This window comes from Petaurus breviceps, unplaced genomic scaffold, assembly GCF_028583685.1.
Source record: "Petaurus breviceps papuanus isolate PSGF00001 unplaced genomic scaffold, PetGlider_PUasm1.0 156, whole genome shotgun sequence".
In the NCBI taxonomy this organism is placed as follows: Eukaryota; Metazoa; Chordata; class Mammalia; order Diprotodontia; family Petauridae; genus Petaurus; species Petaurus breviceps.
Window position 1 is genome coordinate 14,295,429 of NW_027185720.1, and position 6,013 is coordinate 14,301,441.

Sequence of the window (6,013 nt, forward strand, 5' to 3'; positions counted from 1 at the left end):
GGGGGGGGGGGGGGGGGGGGGGGGGGGGCGGAGCGAGGGCGCCGGGGGGGAGGGGGGTGCGGGGTGGGGGGAACATCTCCTCCTCTTCCTCCCGGCTCCGCCCCCCTCGGTCCCCCCCCCCAGCCCTCCGGCCCCATGGGCCCGCCCTCCCTCCATCTCCCAGCCAACTCGGCCGGGTGAAGGGCGGCAGTTTACCTCAGGAGCCCATGGCGGGCCGTGGAGGCGGCGGCGGCTGGAGCCCGAGTCCCTCTGGTGCCTGTGCAGCCGCCGGGGCCGAGATGACTGGAGCAGCGCCGGGAGCCGCTGAGAAGGCGCGCAGGCGCACTGGGCCGCCACCGCCGCCGGGGGGCGGGGGCGGAGGGAGAGGAGGAGCCTCAGAGGGGGCGGGGCCGGCTGAGCTGAGCTCACCCGCGGCGCCTTAAAGGGACCGCACTCCCCGCCCTGGCTTCTCTGCCGCCCTTGTCTTTTTCTTTCTCTTTCCTTCCTTCCTGTGCATTTATCTTTCCCTCCTTTTCTCTCCGCTCTGTTTTTCTTTTCCTCCTTTCCTCTTTTTCTTTCCTCTGGTCTCCTTTTACTCTCTTTCTTTTCTCTTACTCTCTCCCTTCTGCCCTTTTCTTTCCCTTCTTCCTCTTCTTGGCTCGCTCCTAGAGCATCCTCCAGTCCTCCTACCCGCCCCCCCCCACTGGCTATGAAACTGACCCGACCTTCGTCAGTATCACTGACATTGACACAGGCCTTACAGTGGAGCCTGCTGGGTGCTCCAGTCATTCTTATCCCCATTTTCCAGATGAAGAAAACGAGGCTGAGAGAGGTGATGGACCATAGGAAAGGCCCCAAAGCCGGTAATAACGGGCACAGGATTTGAAGGTCTCCCGGGCTCCAAGATCACCAGGAGAATCCCTCCTCTGACACTTACCAGCCATGTGACCCTGGACCAGTCACTTAACCTCTGCTTGTCTCTGTTTCCTTTGCTATAAAATGGGAATGACAATAATAGCACCTATCTCCCAGGAGTGTAGTGGAGACCAAGGCACTTAGCACACCGCTTGGCACAGAGTGTGCACTGTATGAATGTTAGTTCTTGTTATAATAACCCTTCCTCTGACACTTAAAAGCTGTATGACCCTGGACCAGTCACTTAACCCTTTTGCCTCAGTTTCCTCATCTGTAAAATGCACCTCCCTCCCAAGGTTGGGGATGATGACCAAATGAGAGCACTTAGCACACAGTAGGCACTCCATAATTGTTAGCTATTTTAATTTTTATTAGCACCCCTCCCTCCTCTGACACTTACTGACTGTGTGACTCTGGGCACGTGCCTCTTAGGAGTGATAATGATACCTATGAGGAATCACAAAGACAGTTTATGGGACCACATTGCTAACAAATACGCTGGAAAACCCTAAGAGCCCTGAACAATGCAATGGCCAGCCCTGTATCGGGAGCACTGATGGGTAGGGATGGGTAGGCCTGCCCCCAGACAGAGGCAATGGGCCCCGGAGCAGGCTGTGAGGAGCCCTTTGCACCTGGCCAAGGGCACACTGTGCTTGGCTTGCCTCTGAGTGTCTGTTATAAGGCATTCCCCCTTCTTTTTCTTTTGGTCTTTTTTTTCTTTACCTTTTTTACAGGGATAGAGAAAGTGGGAAGGAGGGGAAAATGCCTGATACTTGAAAAAAATTTAACTTAAAAAAATGCTTTTGGGGGAGAGGCCAGGTGGAGACCCCAGGCCTCAGGGAACCTCCTCTCCAAGTGTCTCCTCTCCCTTCATTCCCTGATCTGCTGTCCTAGGGCAAGAGTGAATTATCCGAGGATGGAAATTAAACTAGATGCAAGGGGAGGGGAGTGAGTGAAGGATATGTTTAAATGGAAATTGGGTCAGAGAGCCTTTCCCTGTCCCCTAGGTCCCCCAAGACATAGATTAGGCCTGGAATGGCTCCTGCTCCCCTGGGTCTTCCAGGCCTCACTCCGGACACAAACTATATTGTTCCTGGGGTAGAAGACATTGATCTTTATGGGCCAAGCCCTATGCAGATAGAGTACTGGCCCTGGGCTTGAGTTCAAATCCTGCCTTAGGTGTTTACCTGCTGTGTGACCCTGGGCAAGTCACTTAACCTCCACCTGCCTCAATTTCCTCAGCTGTAAAATGGGGATAATAATAGTACATCCTTCCCAGGGTTGTTACAGGGATCAAATGAGAGAACAATTGTAAAAAAGAGCTTAGTACCATACTCGGCACACAGAAGGTGTTTAATAAATGCTTGTTAGTAGATGGATTGATCAACATTCTGGGATGGGGGAACTGAATTCTCTAATAGTGGGCTTGTGCCCAAGGTCACACACATAATAAGTGGTGGAAATGGAATTCAAGACCAAGTCTTTCTACCGAGTTACTTTGTCTCTCACAGTATTTTCTGGACCTCAGTTTTCACATCTGTAAAATGGGGAAACGCTCCTTGCATCGTCTGCCCCACAGGGTAGTCGTAGGGAAAGTGTTTAGGAAAAGCTTTAGAAAAGCAGGAGCCATAGTAATTAAGCATTTTCTTCCCTTATTTCAGAGAAGGGATGGGTATGCAGATGTGGGTTATTTTCAAGTTCACTTAGTTGGACACAGAGTCGAGTTTCAGCCTCCCTGGGATTAGGCAGAGGTTCCACGCCCAATACCACCACAGGCCACCCCCTCTCAAGGTCCACCCTACTCTCCCTCACTCTCCTGTTGAAGCCCCTTCTCTGAAGGAGCTTCCAAAGGGCAAGAGAGCAATAGATGAAGTTCTGCTTTGAACCCCGAACCAGTGACCTGTAGTGAACAGAATGCCGGACTTGGAACCTTCAAATCCTGCCTCAGACACTAAGTATGTGACCCTGGACAACTCACACCCCTCTCTGAGCCTCAGTTTCCTCCTCTGTCAAATTAGAAGTTGAATTCCATCTTAGTTTCTAATTCTGAAATCCTGTGGTCCCTGATGAGTGTGAGATTCAAGTCAGGCATCGTGAGTCTGAAACAGTCATTTATGGGTCTATTAATAGTATCTGTGAATCCTGGAAGTTTGGTCAGCTTCCTCATCTGTACAATGGAGCAATAGCCACAGCCTGTCAGCCCTCAGAGAGCTTCGAAGATCAAAGGCAGACGTATTCAGTCTGCATAAACTGTAAAGTGCTGTACTTTACTTGTGAGGGGCATCATACTGTGACGGGTATTTTGGACATGCACCATCATAAGGTCAGAATTACCCTTCCCTTTCTGAGCCCCAGCAGCCAGGTTCCTCCCCATTTCTGCTGTGGTGGTCAGTCGTGTCTGACTCTTCATGACCCAGTTTGGGTTTTCTCGGCAAAGATACTGCAGTGGTTCCCCACTTCCTTCATTTTACAGATGAGGAAAATGAGCAGTCGTGTATGAGCCTAGATTTGACCTCAAGGTTTTCGTGACTCCAGGGCCAACCCCAGCCTTGGGAAATCTGCCTGTTTTGGCCCCTAGGGAAGTCCTCACCAGCCCCTGCTCCCAGGGCCCTCCCCTCGTCCCTATCACATACCCCTGAGCACAACCAGCCCCACAGCCCATCTTGTCCAGAAGGCTGTACTGAAGCCCTAATGTGGACAGGAATCCACAGTAGGGCCCTTCCAGTTCTGGGCTTATGATCTTGTCATCTCACGCTCTGGTATAAAGTGAAAGGGTTGGTTGGGGTCCCTGAGGGCCCTCCCCAGCTTGGGTATTCTGTGACGGAGTCTCAGCTTATTTGGTCTTGGATCAGGGCACGTCTGGAGCAGTGTGTCCGGTCCTCAGCACCATTTTTAAGGAAGGACGTTGGCCAATAGTGGTAGGCACTCTGCTGTAGTGATGGGAGAGCTGACCTCTCAGTCAGGAAGACCTGGATTCGAGTCTTAGGCACAGATGACTGCCTGGAGGCTTCCTCTGAGCTCTCACTGCCTGGAGGAGGTGTCTGGCTCTTGAAGGTTGTGCCAAGAGAAACCCATGCCAGCCAGTCGTTCCAGCCTCTTGGGAACAGAAATGCTGCCACCCCTGAACTGTGTTCTGGGGTCTATTAGGAAGGACTTGGGAGGCATTTGCTTCCCTGACTCTGAAAGGCAAAAGAATTTCCCAGAACCACTTCCTGCCTGAGCAGAGTGTTGCTCCCCCCAAAGAACTCAAACCAAAGCTAATCGTTCTAATTGTTGCTAATGGCCCTAAATTAGGGATGCCAGGTGTTGGTGTTTTCAGTACCGGAGATGAAGCAAGCATCATCTCACGGGATGGCAGGGGATGGAGAAGTTGTTCACAGCGTCAGCTAAATGTGTTGGAGGAAGTTTATGAGGGTCAGAAGGTTGGCTTCCCAGAACCAAGAAGTGGGTACAGGAGCCCTCATGGATACAGCATCAGGGGCCTGGCCGGGGGGAGCCTCAGACATCATGTTGTTGTCTTCTTAGAGCTCACATGAGGGGAATGAGGCTGAGAGGCACAAGGCCTGCCCCAAATCACACAGGCCGAGTGTGGAGACCGGATTTGAACCCTGGTCCTCTGAGGTCAGAATCTCAGAGTTGGAAGGGACTTCAGTGGCCAGTCAGTCTAACCCCTACCTGAACAAGAACGCCCTCAAGGTCACCCAACCACCCACAGTGACATCCACAGAGGGGAACCGCCTCACCTGCCCGGCCTGAACTTGCCCCTTTGCAGCCCAAGGACCCTGGTTCTGTGCTCTAATCGCTCTTCACACCTGGAATCAGAGCTCAGGCCCCCAGGCTCCAGTTCTCTCTCCTCCAGACTAAACTCCACACCCAGCATTCTTTCTACAGACCACCCTGCCTCCCACCCTGGTCGTCCTAGAACTGAGGAGGTCCTTGAAGATCAGCCCCAAACCTATGATGCACAATAGACCTCAGTGGAGGGGATAGAGGGGACAGGAAGAGAATAAGTACTTAAAAACACACCTACTATGTGCCAGGCACTACAAACATCTCATTTGATCCTCACAACAAGCCTGCAAGTAGGTGCCATCGTGATCCCCATTTTACAGTTGAGGAAACTGAGGGAGATGGAGGTTAAGTGACTTGCCCAGGGTCACACAGCTAGTAAGTGTCTAGGCAGGATTTGAACTCAGGTCCTCCTAAACCCAAACCCATGTGCTCCCTAGGGGAGAGTAGAACAAAGTGTCCAAATAGAGGCCATCCTTGTGTGTGTAGGATACTTATTGACCTATTCTAAATGAGTTTCTTTGAAGAATTTTTTAAATTTAAATGTTATTGATGCTACCCCCCCATTCCATTCTTTTACATTTCAGTCATTTCTAGATCTATCTGTCCCCCCCTCACCCAGTGAGCCTTCCCTTGTAACAGAGACAAGCAGTTCAGTTCAATCAGTCGAGGCATCTGGCGCTGTATGCACTGTTCAGTGCCCATAGACCCAGGAGAGGAGGGCAATGCACTTCCTCCTACCTTCTCCAGGGCCAAGACCAGGTCCCCCCCAACCGCTTGGCTTCTTTTGGAGGGGCAGTTCTTTTCCTTTAGGTTACTGTAGTCCTGACCTGGACTTGGAGTCAGGAAGCCCCAAGCAAAATTAGGCTCCCCAACTTCGTGACCCTGGGCAAATGGCTTTACCTGGCTCAGTTTCCTCATCTATAAAATGGGTTTCTGTGAGGACCAAACAAGCACTCTGTAAACCTTATAGCCCGACATAGTTATTAGCCACTATAGTTATTGAATTCAGCATCCATCTGGACATATCTTCTTTAGCTTTCCATTAGAATGTAAGCTCATTGAGGACAGGAGATGTTTCCTTTTTGTCTTAGAGCCCCCAATACCGTGTTTCCCCGATAATAAGACACTGTCTTATTATTTTTTTTGGAAAGAAAAACACCAGAAGGCTTATTTTCAGGGGAGGGCTTATGTTGTCCTGCCTCAGCTCTCCTCCTCGGCACTGCTCTCAATGGCGCCAGCAAGCAAATCACTGGGGAAGAACAGGATGACGCGCTCACTGCTTCAGCGCTGATTGGATGCAGCTCGGAGCGTGGTGTGCGTTTCACGG

The 6,013-nt window shown here is 51.4% G+C and overlaps 1 protein-coding gene across 2 annotated transcripts in view; it reads right to left on the reverse strand.

The window, feature by feature from the left end:
- The window catches only part of TMEM184B (transmembrane protein 184B), a 49,603-nt gene extending 49,275 nt beyond the window's left edge, over positions 1-328 (reverse strand). For both annotated transcript variants that reach the window (XM_069082134.1, XM_069082133.1), the window contains exon 1: positions 196-328. The gene's annotated coding sequence lies outside the window, so the exon portion shown is untranslated. The remainder of the gene's footprint in view (positions 1-195) is intronic.
- Positions 329-6,013: the final 5,685 nt, after the last annotated feature.